The sequence below is a fragment of the Schistocerca americana genome, chromosome 1 (assembly GCF_021461395.2).
Source record: "Schistocerca americana isolate TAMUIC-IGC-003095 chromosome 1, iqSchAmer2.1, whole genome shotgun sequence".
NCBI classification, from domain to species: domain Eukaryota; kingdom Metazoa; phylum Arthropoda; class Insecta; order Orthoptera; family Acrididae; genus Schistocerca; species Schistocerca americana.
In genome coordinates this window covers 420,201,085-420,219,665 of record NC_060119.1, presented here as the reverse complement: position 1 = coordinate 420,219,665, position 18,581 = coordinate 420,201,085, and the positions used below count along the sequence as shown (strand labels likewise).

Here is an 18,581-nt window from a genome sequence, read left to right as displayed (position 1 = left end):
CTCTAAATTCCAATTACACTTATTGTATTCTTTTGAAGACTCTTTCGAAAGTAAAACTGAATAGGAATAACTCAAACAGAACTTAAATTGATCCTACTGAATACTTGTTCAGTATCACACAACCTATCACGTGAATCCCTTCTTTAATGACAAACTGTTTGCAGAGCACAGGCTCATGTGGATGAGCTTTGTGAGTTTTCAAGTAGCTGAAAAGAGTCACTAAGCTTTATTCTCACAAAAAAGTGTCTCAGTTAGATTAGATTGTAGTTGTTGTTATGGTCTTTGGTCCTGAGACTAGTTTGATGCAGCTAACCATGCTACTCTATCCTGTGCAAGCTTCTTCATCTCCCAGTACTTACTGCAACCTACATCCTTCTGAATCTGCTTAGTGTATTCATCTCTTGGTCTCCCTCTATGATTTTTACTGTCCACACTGGCCTCAAATGCTAAATTTGTGATCCCTTGATGCCTCAGAGCATGTGCTACCAACCGATCCCTTCTTCTAGTCAAGTTGTGCCACAAACTTCTCTTCTCCCCAATTCTATTCAATACCTCCTCATTAGTTATGTGATCTACCCATCTAATCTTCAGCATTCTTCTGTAGCACCACATTTAGAAAGCTTCTATTTTCTTCTTGTCTAAACTATTTATCGTCCATGTTTCACTTCCATACATGGCTACACTCCATACAAATATGTTCAGAAACGACTTCCTGACACTAAAATCTATACTCTATGTTAAAAAATTTCTCTTCTTCAGAAACACTTTCCTTGCCATTGCCAGTCAACATTTTATATCCTCTCTACTTCAACCATCATCAGTTATTTTGCTCCCCACACAGCAAAACTCCTTTACTACTTTAAATGTCTCATTTCCTAGTCTAATTCCCTCAGCATCACCCGACTTAATTCGACAACATTCCATTATCCTCGTTTTACTTTTGTTGATGTTCATCTTATATCCTCCTTTCCACACATTGTCCATTCCGTTCAACTGCTCTTCCAAGTCCTTTGCTGTCTCTGACAGAATTACAATGTCATCGGCGAACCTCAACATTTTTATTTCTTCTCCATGGACTTTAATACCTACTCTGAACTTTTCTTTTGTTTCCTTTACTGCTTGCTCAATATACAGATTGAATAACATCGGGGACAGACTACAACCCTGTCTCACTCCCTTACCAACCACTGCTTCCCTTTCATGTCCCTCGACTCTTATAACTGCCATCTGGTTTCTGTACAAATTGTAAATAGCCTTTCGCTCCCTGTATTTTACCCCTGCCACCTTTAGAATTTGAAAGAGAGTGTTCCAGTCAACATTGGCAAAATCTTTCTCTAAGTCTACAAATGCTAGAAACATAAGTTTGCCTTTCCTTAATCTATTTTCTAAGATAAGTTGTAGGGTCAGTATTGCCTCACGTGTTCCAACATTTCTACGGAATCCAAACTGATCTTCGCAGAGGTCAGCTGCTACCAGTTTTTCCATTCGTCTGTAAAGAATTTGCGTTAGTATTTTGCTGCTGTGACTTATTAAACTGATAGTTCAGTAATTTTCACATCTGTCAACACCTGCTTTTTTGGGATTGGAATTATTATATTTTTCTTGAAGTCTGAGGGTATTTCGCCTGTCTCATACATCTTGCTCACCAGATGGTAGAGTTTTGTCAGGACTGGCTCTCCCAAGGCTGTCAGTAGTTCCAATGGAATGTTGTCTACTCCAGGGGTCTTGTTTCGACTTAGGTCTTTCAGTGCTCTGTCAAACTCTTCACGCAGTATCATATCTCCCATTTCATCTTCATATATGTCCTCTTCCATTTCCATAATATTGTCCTCAAGAACATCGCCCTTGTATAGACCCTCCATATACTCCTTTCACCTTTCTGCTTTCCCTTCTTTGCTTAGAACTGGATTTCCATCTGAGCTCTTGATATTCATGTATGAGGTTATCTTTTCTCCAAAGGTCTCTTTAATTTTCCTGTAGGCAGTATCTGTCTTACCCCTAGTGATATATGCCTCTACATCCTTGCATTTGTCCTCTAGCCATCCCTGCTTAGCCATTTTGCACTTCCTGTCGATCTCATTTTTGAGACCTTTGTATTCCTTTTTGCCTGCTTCTATTTACTGCATTTTTATATTTTCTATTTTCATCAATTAAATTCAGTATTTCTTCTGTTACTCAAGGATTTCTACTAGCTCTCGTCTTTTTACCTACTAGGTCCTCTGCTGCGTTCACTACTTCATCTCTCAAAGCTACCCATTCTTCTTCTACTGTATTTCTTTCCCCCATTCCTGTCAATTGTTCCCTTATGATCTCCCTGAAACTCTGTGCAACCTCTGGTCCTTTCAGTTTATCCAGGTCCCATCTCCTTAAATTCCCACCTTTTTGCAGTTTCTTCAGTTTTAATCTACAGTTCATAACCAGTAGATTGTGGTCAGAGTCGACATCTGGCCCTGGAAATGTCTTACAATTTAAAACCTGGTTCCTAAATCTCTGTCTTACCATTATATAATCTATCTGAAACCTGTCAGTATCTCCAGGCTTCTTCCATGTATACAACCTTCTTTCATGATTCTTGAACCAAGTGTTAGCTATGATTAAGTTATGCTCTGTGCAAACTGTATTACAGACTATGAAATAAAACAGCTACATGTAACAGGTAACACTGAAAAACATCACAAAACAATACTAGCATAATGTGATTGAACGGATTACGTACTATATCTAAAATCAGCAACCAAAAATTCACCACAAAAGTCTTCTAGCTTTAGGAAAAAAATTCATTGTTAAACAGTGTAGTTTGTAAATATGTAAAGCAAACTGGCTGAACTATGATGAACTAAAGACCCCCTGCCACTGTGAAAATGATGCCACTGCCATCTAGCAGTGAATAACATAACTTCTAGGAATTGCAGTAGCTCTCGCGACTTGGTGCTGCAGTTAGGTGGCCTCCCACATATTTCTTGTACTGTTACGTAGCGAAGGATGCTTCATGGCAATGTTGCATGGCAGAGTGTGCTTCTTCAAAATTTTTGTGACAGTGGGTGCTTCATATCTACGGTTTTTCGGCACAGAGTGCTTTTTACTGAGGTTGCATTGCAAAGAGTGCTTTATACCATGTTGCGAAGCAAAGTGTGTCCCATTCTGTTTGTATATGGCATGGTGCTTTGTACCAATGCCACATGGTGGAGAATGCTTTGTTCCAATTTTGTGTGGCAGAGGCTGCTTCATGCCAATGTTTCACGGCAGATTATGCATCATACCAATGTTGCATGGCAGAAATTGGTTCGTAGCAATGTTATGTTGGGAAATGTGGGAAAATCTCACACAGAAAATGCAGTTCATGCTAGGTTGGCAACAGGCAGCTTGCAAGTGACCATAGTCCACAGCTTGTTCTGATCACCATTGCAGTCAGATGGTGGTGTCCCCCAACAACAAAAGACTGCCATGAGGTCTGCACCAGACTTGTGGTGCAGCACTGCAGTAGGCACATTTTCTTGGCATTACTAGCACTGCAGTCAGTTGGGCAGCAAGGGGCTGTAGCCCAGAACTCGAACTGATCTCCGTTGCTGTCAGGTGGAGCACACTGTGGGGAGGTGGCCATAGTCCATAGCATAGTGCGCTTCACCAATGCTACTAATACTTCCATCTGTCTATATGTCCAATGACAAGTCTTCCACTCCCATAAGCTCCCACCATGGCAGCCAGCCAGTCTTCAAATATTCCTCTACGACTGACTGCCTCACTCTGTATTAATACACTAACATACAACCATAAAAACCATAGTTTTAATATATCAATACTGTAACATTATATAGTCTGATAGTACCTTTATTTTTTAGAGCAGAGTACATGTCCAATGAGATAGAAAGTTGTAATAACAGATGTGTCACGACAATCTATAGTACCTAACAGCTAGTCAATATTTAATGCCATCAAATAAATAAAAGAAAACAAGAAAATACTAAACAGACATATATAACTACCACCAGCATATTACAGCAGTAATGATCCATGGCCTCACATAATAAACAAACATCCCTGCCCAATCAAACCTTTGAAACAACTGCAATCTTAAGGCTGTAGGCTGTGCGACAGCATCAGATGTGATAAAACTACTGACATGGTGGCTCCTATTGCAGATAGGCATCCTCATGAAAGCTGTCAGCAACAGCAACTGCAGTTCTGACAGTTTTATCATATATGACATGATCACACACCTGGAGGAATATAAGTGAAGCCAGAACCATGTTTGAACTGACGAAGCCACGCCTTCCTAGTTCTCTATAATGAGCTAGATGCTCTACGCAGTCCTGTGATCATAAAAATGGTACTATGGTGAGTATTCAATGTCCAGTAAGTTAATCAGCATGTCTCTATCCCACTGAATGCATGTTATACAACTGGAGTACCTCTGGCAATAATGTCTCATCTGACTTTAGCCCATACAACTGTTCACTGACCACAGAAATTCCTGTCAATCACTGGTGTTCATAGTCGTGAAGTGATTGAAGCTCTCCACCACACTGTCCATAGCAAATACAATGGACTGATGAGTCTTGTAGATCAGTAAAATTTTGGAGATGAAATATTTCAATTGTGTAGCACTGATAACTATTATGCCCCATTCAGAGCTGCAAGTTCATGTTGGCTTGCCAAAATAACTTGGTCCACCTTCAATGGAATTGAAAAGACAACAAGGTACCTCTGAGCATTTGTAAGCTGTTTAATGGTATGTAAATCTGATAGGCCCACTTCAATGTAACTTTTGTTATCTCCACAGTTACTTACTGACACCCACAATTACATAACCATGTTTAGTTGCACAAAAAAAGCTATTGACAGAGCCGAAAGGTTTATGAACAGGCCATGTGCAAGCAAGGCCACGCTTCCATAGTGAGACCATGGCTGGCTTGCACGGTATGACTCGGGCTTCACATCATTGTGGTGACCCCAACAATGGAAGACTGTCATCGGAGCTGCACCACACTAATGATGCAGCATGCAGTAAACACATTTTCTTTGCATTACTATCCTGTTACAGCACTGGTGTGCTAGCAAAGTTTCAACTTTGCATCGTTTATGCTGCAAATTAATCTATTTTTCTTACGGTGTAAAAAGCTGTTTTAATACTTGTGAAAAGAAAACAACTTGTTGACGCATTAACAGGTTGGAGGAAAGCTATAGCAAACATTCTCAACCAAGAGTTGGGAGATGTTATTATATGATGTCATATTCATTCGATGGGTACAATACCTGAAATTTTCACCCTTTAACGATTTGGGGGGGAAGAGGGGAGATGGAGGACGGAGGCAGTGGGGGCAGAGGAGGAGTATCTATTTTTGCTCCTCCTTTATCTTTGCTTGGTTTATCATTGTGGATCCTTCCTGTGTATCACGGAACCTTCCTGTTTTCTGAGGCAAACCTTAGAAATAAAAGTTTCAATTTTAATCAGTTCCTTTTGAGCATTCAGCCACGTCATTTTGAAACCAACAGCAACTATTAAAATTGATCTTTAGAGCGATTCTCTTCAGGGCAAGTAAACTGCTTGTTTTGGGGATGGTGTTATACCATCCTACTTTGGTTGTCATATGACAACTGATGTCACTATACAGGAACAGCACTGGACAGTTCAAAATCAAGATGCCTGTGGATGGATGGTTATACAGACGGTTATTTTCCTGTCCCACTCAGGCAGATGATTGGCAAGCAACAGTGAATTAGATGCTTGTCCCCAAGAGCTGTTTTTCTATAGCAAGACGACAGTGCCTCAGGGCAGTTCTCTTGGTGCTGCCGAAATAATTCAGTGCGCCATCAACATGAAAAGAGAAGGAAGTCTACAATTTAATGAAGGCCTGGCTACCAGCAATCCTGGTCCAATGGGCCATGTCTGGTCACTAGCCATGACTCGTCAGCAACAACAGAATTGCCGTGTGGTACTGAAATCTTGATGTTAGAAGACCCAGCCCATGAGTACAAGTTGGTTATTCTTGTTTTTTCACCAGACATCTCTCAGAGTGGGATTGGAAAACGGAATTCTGTACAATCATCCCTCCATGGGCATACTGTTTCTGAAATGTTCAATTAAGTTTCAGTACAGTGACATTGATTGTCACATAACAGTAACAGAAGGGAAGGGAAACCATCCCCAGAACCAGCAGTTTAGTTGCCTTGAAGAGGACTGCTGCAGAGATGACAAAAACGAATAGTTGTTCTTAGTTTCAAAATGATGTGGCTTAATGTGTAAAAGGATTTTTTTCAAATTCACACTGGCCAATAAAGCTTATGCACTTATATGAAGGTATTAACGTTTTTACAAGATCTGGTTACTAGCCATTTGTTTAACCCTCAACCTGGAGGATTGAGACTGATATCAGCCTTTGGGCCAAAATTCTACTCTGCACAGCAGTGTTTTTGGTTCTTCCCCACCCATTCTGGTCAGAACTCAGATTACTCCATTCCTCCCAACCAGAAATGTTGATATAAGAATTGCACTAAACACTGTTGTCATTACTGTTGTGATCTTCAGTACAAAGGTTGGTTTGAAGCAGTCTCCACACTAGTCTATCCTGCACAAGCCCTTTCATCTCTGCAATAACTATTCCAACCTGCAACCACTGAACTTGCTTATTGTATGCCATGTTCTCCTTGTATCAATTTAAGTCCCCCCCCCCTCCCCCCTCATTATTTCCCTCCACTGCAAAACGGACAATTCCTTGATGTCCCTGAATGTGTCCTATCCGTTGATCCCTTCTTTTAGTCAAGTTGGGCTATAAATGTCTTATTTCTAATTAGATTCATTAACTCCCAATTAGATACTGAATGTACCCATTTAGTCTTCTGTATTATCTTGTATCAACAAGTTTCTATTTTCTTCTTGTCTAAACTGACTATCAACCACATTTCACTTCCACGCAAACCTAGATACAGGCCAGTGGCCATCAAAGTGTTTTTTTTTTTTTTAAGAGCTAATAGTGACACTATGGGGAGGAATCTCAAGCAGCATATGTACCGGTCTTATTATTAACTGATAACGTACATAAAGTAGTATGTTATAACACCCTCAACAGACTAGCTATAGTAAGGGTGTGATAAGTTCGCCACCGGTAACAAAGTACTGATCGTTGAAGGTCGACACTATTTGGAACATTTGTTGACTGCGGTGTGCTTCAGATTTCTGGCAACCTTAGTGATCTGACAGTTACTAGACTACAGTTACTTGGTGAAACGTTGTTTATTTTACTATGTGTGCAAATGACTTTGATTAATAATGGATTTATACTTCGATTTGAATGCACAGTTGAATACGAGACACCACCACAAAAGTGATAAATCATTTAAATGCCAGTTTTCTTCTACTCATTGCATTTAATTCAACTGTCCTTACTTCAAGTAAGTACTGCATTTGAAGGTAAATATCTCTTAATGCGCATTCACGAATTCGTGTTACTTGTGTTTGAAATGTAAACCATTAACAGGTGATCGGTACGAGTCGCGCTCGCCCCTGAGTTGTCAGTACCGCAAGACAAACAAAGAAACATTTCCCCTCTCACATCCTCTAACTGCGCAGTGGCCACATTACTTACCACTATGCTTCTGAGGTAAGCGGCCAGCTTGAATCAGCTGACAGCCGAATTCACCAAAGTCAGTTAAAACGAAGCACATCATAAAATATTACTGTCTCTGTACGTGTTTTTGTTTCTTATTGACCAGGTAAACTAGATTTTTACGAAACTCTTGTCATTCGCTGACGTTTCTGGATTCCGAAGTTAGTTGCTAGATGCTTATAACTATAAAATCGAGCTGAGAACAGCGGGCCGCAAGAATTCTTGATTGGGCCCCCAGTTTGACGACCACTGATCTACACGAATAGGTGTGTCTCCAGAAAGGAATTCTCAGCATTTAAGAAATGTTCTAGATTAGATTAGATTAGATTAGATTAATACTAGTTCCATGGATCATGAATACGATATTTCGTAATGATGTGGAACGAGTCGAATTAATAATAACCAATTCCGTTTTTACTGAAATGATATCCTTGCTATTGCCAGAACACATGTTATAATTATGCTCTCCACTTCGGTCTCAACAACTTATTTTGCTACCCAAATATCAAAACGCGTCCACTACCTTTAGTGTCTCAATTCCTAAACTAGTTCTATCAGCATGGCCTGATTTTACTCGATTATAGTCCATTGGCGTTGTTTTACTTTCTTTGATGTTCACCTTATACCCTCTTTTCTAGGCACTGTTCATTTCGTTCAAATGCTTTTCTCAGCTTTTTACCGTCTGTAACAGAGATATAATGTCGTCTACAGACCTCAAAGTTTTAATTTCTTCTCCCTAAACTATAAGTGCCTTTCGAAATTTCTCCTCGGTTTCCTTCACAGCTTACTCAGTGCACAAACTGAGCAAGATCGGGGATATGCTATACCATGTGTCACTTCCTTCTCAACTACTGCTTCCATCTGAAAAGCTTCGTGTAAATAATTCAAGTCAGTATTTTGCAACCATGTCTTATGAAACTGATGGTTCGATAGTAGTCACACCTGCAGTATCTGCCCTTTTTGAAACTGGAATTATTACATTCTGACTGAAGTATGAGGGTCTGTCGCCAGGTGAAACATTTCTGTGATAACCGGCTGTATCTAGGATCTCAATAATTTCGAGGCAATGTCGTCTACTGCAGGTGCCCTTTTTCCACTTAGGTCTTTCAATGCACTGTCAAATTCTTCCCGCAATACCGTATCTCCAATCTCATTTTCGACTACCTCTTCCCTTTCTATAGTACAGTCATCAAGTTCAATTCCTTTGTATCGGCCTTCTATTATTCATTTCATCCGCCTTTCAACTTTTTGATCTTTGCCCGATACTGGGTTACTAGCTCAGCTCTTGATATTCAGACGGTGCTTCTCTTTTCTCCTGAAGATGAGAATCATTACAATCAGTAAATAACGCAAAAACGAAAAGTGAAGGAGAATGAGGAGAAGAACTGTTGATTCTGATACAGTTTGTGCGACTGTCTGCCTAGTGCCAAAACGCAAGTAATGTTTAATTACAGTACACATTCTATAGCTTTTTACATAAAGTGGACTGTTCGTGAGCTTGACGGCGGCCACAGCGTGGAGCAGGTCTACAGAGGACAACAGCACCGCCCGCCGCATGGTGCGTCCAGACTCGCGAATCCCAGGCCCGCGGTACGAGAAGGCGGCTTCGCCTTCCGTGTGACGCTTATCGGCAGCAGGCGGGTCTAATAATAGGAGAGCAAGTCTCCATCGCCGCTCCCGCGCCGGAGACCGAAGGCTGGGGCGCATTCGGGGCGCGACCCTCCCGCAAGCTGGATGGACGCGGCCGGAGCTCCCAGTAAGGTGAGTCGCTCGCTGTACTACCCGCTAATCTGAGTCCTGCAGGGCAGCAATATGTGCAGGGAAATTCTCATCATAACCGGCTATTACCGTTTAACGCATGGGTTCCCAGCCTGCAGGCTGCATGCGGTCCAAAGCCAGTATCAATGCCGCCCAAAAAGTGGGCATCCATCACATATTTGGTAAAAATTAAAAAAAAAATTCCATAAAATTCTGTTTATGTTAAGTTAAGGTACACTGAATATTTTCGGTTTGAAATTCCCGCCACACAGTGTTATTCTATCATTGGTCTACATCTTTTTTGTGCTAAGCAGTTATTGTTAGTGTCAAGTATATTATGTGCGGCCCAAAAATACTCGTCTTCTTCCAGTGTGGGACAGGTAAGCTAAAAGGTTGGATACCCATGGTTTGACGCAAAGCGATACATCAATAAGAATTACTGAGAATTAAACAGAAAGTTCAAAATTTCGATCGGTGTGCAAGTGCTGTGAATCGGAAGCTGACGCGCTCCACGACAATGCTGGAAGCCGCAGAGGAAGAAACAATTACTGCACGTCTCATATTTAGCGATGAGGTAACCTCATACGCGAGTGGCAACGTTAACCGGCACAACACTCTAATGCGGCTTACAGAAAAGCCTTCGTATGTAACTGAAGATCGGCGTGACTCACCGAAAATTACTGCGTTCTGCGATGTCAGTACAAAAACTGTTCTGTCAATTTTTCTTCACTGAGTTATGCGTTTCAGCAAACGTTTACCTGGATATGCTAGAGCAATGGCAGATTTGACAGGTTGATACGGTTTCTTTGCATTACATCTTTCAGCAAGATGTAGCACCACAACGCTAGGGTATAGACTTTCGCACTTTTTTAAATCAATACCTTCCAAACAGCTGGATCGGTCGTACTGGATATGAGGACGCTGTGTTCTGCTCTTGGCTACATAGATCTCCTGAACTGAAATCTACGGATGTCTTTTAAGGGGTTTACGTGGAAGACCTTGTGTATGTGTCTCCGTTGCCGAAAACAATTCCAGAACTCAAAATGCGCATTTCTATTGCGCTCACGTTGCTGAAACTATAAAAGGATGCAAAATATATGGCGTAAAATGGCTTATCGTTTAGGATGTCGTCCGCGTGACGAAACTGAGTCAGACAGACAACCTATTAAGTATGAAAATAAATTAACTTTCTTTTACATTGTCTCTAGTACTTATCGAAGAATCACTATGCATTAAATAGTTACAGTAATTTGTAATCGCAATATTCATGTTGAATTAACTTGTACAACCGTTGACAAACATACACTTTCTAGTATTAAATGCGTTGTAGAATTTGTAAGCACCTTCATTCCTTCACGGAGCTTTCACAGATATCACGTGTGCACAGTTTCACCGCAATAATTGTTGTTGTAAAGTGGAAACGACAGAAAATTAGTAGAAGACTGATCACTTTGGCTAGACACAGAAATTAACTCATAGGATCAGCCAACTCTACAGGAAATTGTACGAACCGAGTCGTCAGACACCAAAATTCGTATCAATAACTGCTTTGACCAAAACGATCCGTTGAGGAGTTACAGGATTCGGTTTTTCGTCGCCGTGGGACTCCGAAAGACTCGCGAGTCTCATAGAACGGTGCGAACATCGCCTTACGCCGTATCTGATCTGTAGAGCTGAGAAAGAAGGCTGTAAGTCTGCAAATGTGGCAGTCAATTGTAGTGTGTGGACCTGGCCGATGCATGGCAAACTGTATGTAGAAGGGTATTGTGCGTCAACGAAATGAAGTAGAGCGAAAATCCAGCGACATATCTCCTAATTCAAGATAGGCCACTGGGTTTGGACGCAGGTGCACATCTAAACATTTCAGACAACTTTATGACTCCCAAATTCCGACAAGAGTTTGGCATCATCAGACCTTAACTGTATCTGCATCATCAAACTGCCATCTACCACCAGCGACCAGTGGATCGTAGTTTAGAGTGATCATTGGATTTGTTGAAAATGGATACTCAAAGTCGCTAATAGTATTCCATCGATCACATGTAGAGAAGTTAGTGGAAAGTGAAAATAAGTCAAAGATGTACATTTAGTTTAAGTACCAGACAATAAAATTACTTAACATTGCGGACGATTATTTTAGATTTGTGTGAAGTTACTCACGGAAAAAATCCTTGAATTCAGTCTCAAACTCCATCGAATTACCAATAACACATTTTAAAGAGCGAGATGGCGCAGTGGTTAGCACATCGGACTCGCATTCGGAAGGACGATGGTTCAGATCTCCGTCCGGTCAACCAAGTTTAGGTTTCCAGCAATTTCTCTAAATCGCTTGTAGGCAAATGCCGGGATAGATACTATGAAATGACTCGGCAGATTTCCTTTCCCATTCTTCCATAATATCATACTGTACTTTGTCTCTAAAAACTTCGTTGTCGACTGACATTAAACACTAATATTCCCTCCTTCCTTATAAATCATATAATATAGTCAGACAGACTGATGAATACATGTATACCCATCTATCTTACGCCTTTCTGCACTGTCGTTAACTCTCGAAGTGTTTGTAGAAGTTGTTTTTTGGTTCTAATGTTACGGTAATATTTTTTGCTAGTTTTTGAGAAAAAAATTATTGGCAACAATATTGGACATTAATTATTATTATATATGCAATTGTCGAAATATCAAACTTTTTGAAGAGATCCCTGCAAGACGTCGTACTACTAACACCAGATATAATTCTTATAACACGTTTCTGTATTCCGAAAACAATTTTCTTTAGTTTCCTTTGAGTTGGGTTTCAAAGAAGATTCCATAACTAATTAGTGAATGGACATATTCAGTAAAACCAGTTTATTCATTTCTAAATCACCTATAACCGTAATCATGAAAACAGATGAACTAAGATACTTCAGTTGTGGTATGGCGAATGAATAGTCATTTGGAGGCCAATCAGTCAGTGTCCTGAAAGCCGAGTTGCTCCACGAGTTAACTGTGAGTATGAACGGTATATTTTCAATACTAAAAAGGTTCAAAACAGTATCAAACTGAATTTTGTAACGTAATAAACTCTTTTTTATATCATTTCCAGCTCCACTAGTTCTGTTAGCATTGCTTTAATAGCAATAATTTTTGTCGAGGATGATAGAAAGTTTCCAATTCCAACGAAGGTCGACTTGCTTAGTCGATCTACTTCCGGCTCTTGATTATTATACTGATGTCGATTGTATTACATGGTTGTTCTGGCCTGGAATTATTTTTAGGAGCGCAGTCACTAAACCATATTTTTTTTCATAATATTTCCTTCAGAGTGAGCAGACAAATTGAAGCTGCAGCACTAGTTTCGACACGGGGATCGTGTTACTGCTTATGCGGTCACAGATATTTATTTATTTGTCCATATAAATCTCTTTTTCAGTACATATATCGTACACAGGATATTGGCCAGAAAACCTTTTTATCTATTGGTTTTACAAACATCAAACATACATCATTTAAATTTTTATAACAAATTGGATCTATATAGTTAATAATTACAAATTTTATTAAATACAGTATATTTCTAACTTATTTCGACAATTAAAGATACAAATTATATTTTTTTCTTGCGTACGATACTGTGAGATTGAATAGTATTAATTTTTCAGAAGATAGGCTACCACAGACTTTTTAAAGCTCTTTAGGAAGAGATTTTATTTTCCTTTGTCATCCGTTGTACACAAGCGCCAGAGACATTGATCGGCGGCAAAACGTATGCATAAATTGAAACTGTGGCTGCGCGGTCGATCCTTGTTGGGATATTGACGTATTAGTATGAAATACGGGTCAACTGAAGAGTGGGACACAATTCGTCGGCTTTGATCAATGACTTCATAGTTTACTCATAGATATTAATGTCTTTGTTAGACATTATGTACTATTTTTGTCGCTCTATTAATTTAAACCATTTGCTCGTTCCATTTCATTCGGTACTTATTTTCATTCTTAGTGAGTTTGAGATATTTTGGATTAATTGTTTTTCATTCTGGACAATATTTACTTTTTGATTTTCGTTTGTAGGTATGGATTTATCTATTCCCATGAATATGGAAGACTTGAAGCAGGATTCGTCAACTGCAGTACGGAATACAAATTTTACAGTTGTCGCTTTTTTTCTCCTTCGATAGCACTAGTGTTACTACGATATTTTTCAGTTTATACTAGAACTATCGAAGGCGAAAAGACCGACATATAAAAAAATTGTACCCCCTACTTCAGTTGACCAATATAGGCAAACTGAAGAATAGGATGTTAGTGCTAGCAAAGACGAAAAGAGCGACATACGTAACACTGGCATCCTGTATCTCAGTTGAACCACGAACCCTGTTCTTCAGTTGACTTATGTAGTTGGTCTATATAGGTCAACTGAAATATGGGGTAAAAATTTTATGTATGTCGCTTTTTTTCGCCTTCGCGTAGTTTAGTACCCCACTCTTTCGTTGACGTATTTAGTCAGCAGAAGTATGGGATATAAATTTTACGTATGTCAGTCTTTTTGTCTTCCCTAGGACTAGTATCAACTGAAGAATAGGATGCCATTAATAGCGGAGGCGAAAAAAGCAACACCTGTAAAATTTGTATCCTGTACTTCAGCTGACCTACATAGGTCATCTGAAGAATAGAACGCAGTGCTGGCGAAGGGAAAAAAGTCAACATACGTTAACTTTGTATCCTGTACTGCAGTTAACCTATATAGATCAACTGAGTTTCGGGGTACAACCTACATATGTCAACTGATGTATTCCATACTAACGTTACTTCTGTCCCTTTTTTCATTCTTTTTTGCACTATTATCCTATTTCTCAGTTGAGCTATATAGGTCAAGTGAAGAACACGATACCATGTTTTTAGGAAGTTTGTTACGGACTTCATCAGCAGCCCCTGCTAACTACTACCATTAATAACGTGGTGTCGCGTGTTGCAGACGCGTACTTACGTCGTCAGAAAGTAGAGTTTCCCCAAGTGCCACAATTCTACTTTCTTTGGACAATGCTTCATATACCAAAGCACTTTTCAAATTTTTACAAGCTGCCAAGATATCTTTGTAATAGTAACCCAGAACTTGGGGCTATGTTAACTGTTATGTTAATATGTGTTTTATATGTATAGTTATTTCAATTTATGCTCTCGACGGTTCTATTTCTAGCGCTCCTATTTTTCGTACTGTCTGTTAACTCGTGGTGCCTTGCAAAATTGACAGACAGCATGTTCAACACCATCGTTAAATGTATACGTGTGTCTTTATTTACATTTATGCCACTACAACAGCGTCAATCGTTAACGTTGCTATACATGTACGACTGTTATGTCATCAATTTATGTTTAGTACTACTTATTTCATATTTTTCTTTTAGCTGGCTAAATGGTCACTAACTGCTGGAGGCCAAATAAATAATCTCTCTCCTAATTTTTGGCAACCTTCACCTCTTGCCTCCAAATTTTTCCGTTTCATTTTGTAATTGTTAATAATGAGGCAAGACTATGAATAAACTTTCTGTTCTGTAGAAGTCCAGTCTTCTTTTTTGTCGGGTTCCGTAGTCTGTATTTCTTTGAACATACCGGTACTGATTTAAGTTGTACATATTTATTTATGGATCAAATGGTTCAAATGGCTCTGAGCACTATGGGACTTAACTGCTGAGGTCATCAGTCCCCTAGAAGGTAGAACTACTTAAACCTAACTAACCTAAGGACATCACACACATCCAAGGCCGAGGCAGGATTCGAACCTGCGACCGTAGCGGTCGCGCGGTTCCAGGCTGTAGCGCCTAGAACCGCTCGGCCACGCCGGCCGGCTATTTATGGATCATGGAAGGGTCTTAAAATTTGATATGTTCTTCAACACATAGTTCCAAATTTCAATTTCAGTCCTGCCAATTCTTGTCTTGTTTTTGCTGCATTTCTTCCGCATAGCCATTATCATTAGGCCTGTACAATAGATAAGCAGTCTGGGAATGGTGTATTTATTTTATATATAAGATGTTCTTTGGCGAAGGGTTTCTGTTTCCTTGGTAGTATTAAAACATTTTAAAAAAATTGTGTTTAGGCCAGGCACGTGGTCTTATCATTGCACGACGAGAATCACTTAATATTGTATTATGGGCTCCCGTTGGTATTCAGAGAAACAGCAGTCATAGTAGTCGGAGATGACAGAATCAGGCGCAAAGAGATCTACAAGAGTGTCTAGAGGCACTACTTCCCACAGCTGCTGAAGGATAGCTAGGGTACAATTTTTGTAGCTAAAAGGGTAACCGAGGTGGTCCTCTTCGGTTCCAGAGAGACTGCTAGCAAATATTCTTCAGATCACAAAGTTGCTCCCACTGTATGCGTTCTCTCAGCAATGGTTGTGGAGCGTTTGTTCTTTGACGTTTCTCATCAGACTCACTGAAGTCCACCCGTCCTATGGTGTAGCAGACGTGGATCATAGGAGATGGCGGTGCAGTGGTTCAAGTTACCATGGATGCAGACAACATTCGTCTGCTCCAGAATCAAAGACCAGCCTACAGTCTCCTCTGTTTATTTGTTCTGCACAGTGTTCACGTTGGAATTCCGTAGTTTCCACTACGGTTATTCGGCATCGTGCCGTCGGTTTATTCACCATAGACTTTGACCCTCATCCACGCCTCAAAAGGCAGGCTGCAGAGTAAAGATGTAGATGTTCTGTCGTGTTGTGTGTAATTCATCTCCATACTCACCGAAATCTTCTCCGTAGAAACAACATTGGTGTTACTTTTGACCATCGTGGGGATGCAAAAATGACTGATGTGAAAATAAGAGAGCGCGGAAATGAAAAACATCTTTTACATTCGATAGATAACAGGTCACTGGGGCCTAATATGGTCAGGGCCAATTTAAGTCCCAAGAGACAGAAGCAGCCACTTGGGGTGCCAAGCTAAAAGTGCGCCAGAAGCGCTACAATTGTTAGGATTTCCATATATGGCGCATCACAATTATTCGCGACCACTTGGGGCGCCAAACTGAGAGGCGCTAAGGACGCCGCCATGCAAGGTTTGTATGCGAACACAGTGCGTATTACAGATAGTAGCAGAAACTAACACGAGTGGAAATGTTCGATGCAAAAAGGGGTGGGAGGGAGTACCAAATGATAAGTCCCTTGAATGTAAAAATGTTCTTCAGGCAATCATGGATACGAGTCCCGTTAGATTTTGTTGTATAGAATATGCCCAAGAACTGATCCCTCTTGCAGCAACGCTGTACAGTAGCGGCTGAAAATAAAATAAGAAACAATAACTCGCTCTGGCAGTGCAGTTCACGGAAAAGGCGCCCCTCCAGCTTCCATCTGGTCCAGCGGGCGAGGTGGGCGGCAGCAATTGATATTGCTGTACTGACATCCACATTTACGTTAACCGTGGTTACGCAAAGTCTTCAAGGAAAATGTCGGTATGGCTCCTGTGAAAAGGGCACAGCTGATATCCTTTCCCAACCCGGGCCTGTGTTCTCTTGTTAGCCCTTCGATGACGTAATGTTAAACACTCGTTTTCTTTTTGTTCTTTCGGGATGCGAGGACAGAAGTCGGTGCCTCTATCGGCAGAAATAAACGCAGGCCTCATATAGGTCAAAATGGCCTCGAAACACCCTAACCGGCAAAACACGAACACAACAATATTGATTCGTCATCAAGAAAAAAAATATGGAAACAATTTCTCAAAAGTTTCCGTTTTTGGAGAAAGAGCAACTGGGAATCGAATGTAGTAGCCCATTTAACACTTATTTGTCACTGAAAGTCGGAAGCAGACCATTTTTCGGTTGCCTGTGACAACAATAAGGAAATTTAGTATGACTAACTCGCATTTCAAGATTCCTGGTTAGCGAACCTATCCTGAAATTAAGAAAAATCTGTTATTTCCAATACTGGCTAAAAAGAAGGTAAGGTATATACCTATAAGCTCTACATTCTGAAACAACCACGTGATGTTATGCGGCATGGATTCTCCTATCACATCTAAGGAATATCAGTACATTCAACGAGAAGTATTTTCAAAAGAACTAGCTCCTTCGGGACTCTGCATCTCCCGTTCGTACGTAATCATACACATCTGGATGCAAAGTAAGTAAAAAAAAGTTCAAATGGCTCTGAGCACTATGGGACTTAACGTCTGAGGTCATCAGTCCCTTAGACTTAGAACTACTTAAACCTAGCTAACCTAAGGACATCACACACATCAATGCCCGAGGCAGGATTCGAACCTGCGACCGTAGCAGCAGAGCGGTTCCGGACTGAAGCGCCTAGAACCGCTCGGCCACCCCAGCCGGCAACAGAGAATAGTTCTACTGAGTTCTTCATACAGGGTGGTGAGAAACGGCCTGGAAAGCTTGTAAGGGTGTTGCGGAGGAGGTTGTGCAGAGAAATAAGTGGTAAGAAAAAAATTCGATAAGTTACGCCGTTTCCGAGCTAGGAGATATTGAAATTAGCTAATCAGGTCGTCGCGTGCGCAAATTGAAGCAGCCTACCGGAGGCGGTGTCACCAAACGCTGTCTTCGTTTGGTTTCCTCAAACCGATCAAACGTAGCTGTTGCTCACCTGCAGCTTCTGCTCACGTAGCTTTAATTTATCACTTCTGAAAAAGGCACAATTAAATTGATAATCAGCATTTCACTCACTGACCCATAGATGTCTATACATTACCGCATTTTAGCACGTGCAAGTGCTTTAATTTGCGCGCGCAATAACCTGATTGACTAATTTCGATGCTAAATAACTCGTAAACGGCACAACACATAGAACTTTTATCGTATCAATCATTTCTCAGCACAGTCCCCCCTGCAACACCCTTATTACAGGCTTTCCAGACTGCTTCTGACCACCCTGTGTAAAAGAACACACAATGCCGTTCCTAGAATCTCTGTCGTAGGAGGAGGTGCCGAGCAGAAGAAGATGGGAAACCTTTGAAAGAGTGAAATGTACGGGAACCGAATGCAGCATCATCCGTCTGTGCCTCCATCTTTAGCTCAAACATTACAAACATTCCGCTCGACGCGGCCATTGTGTTTTTCGAAAAGGCGAGTACGACGCACACCACGTGTGCTAACAGTGGTTAGGAAGTGTTCCACTCTGGGCACAGCTGCTGCCTCTTCTGGTGAAGACGCACTAACCGCAGATGTTCTCGTCGCTGAGCATGAGAGTGAGATGGTCGGACGGCATCTAGTCCATTCTACAACACT

General features: G+C 40.7%; 1 protein-coding gene across 1 annotated transcript in view; it reads left to right on the top strand.

Moving 5' to 3' along the window:
• The first annotated feature begins 9,286 nt into the window (after positions 1–9,286).
• The window catches only part of LOC124556351 (transient receptor potential channel pyrexia-like), a 206,458-nt gene continuing 197,163 nt past the window's right edge, over positions 9,287–18,581 (top strand). The window contains exon 1 of the mRNA XM_047130351.1: positions 9,287–9,365. The gene's annotated coding sequence lies outside the window, so the exon portion shown is untranslated. The remainder of the gene's footprint in view (positions 9,366–18,581) is intronic.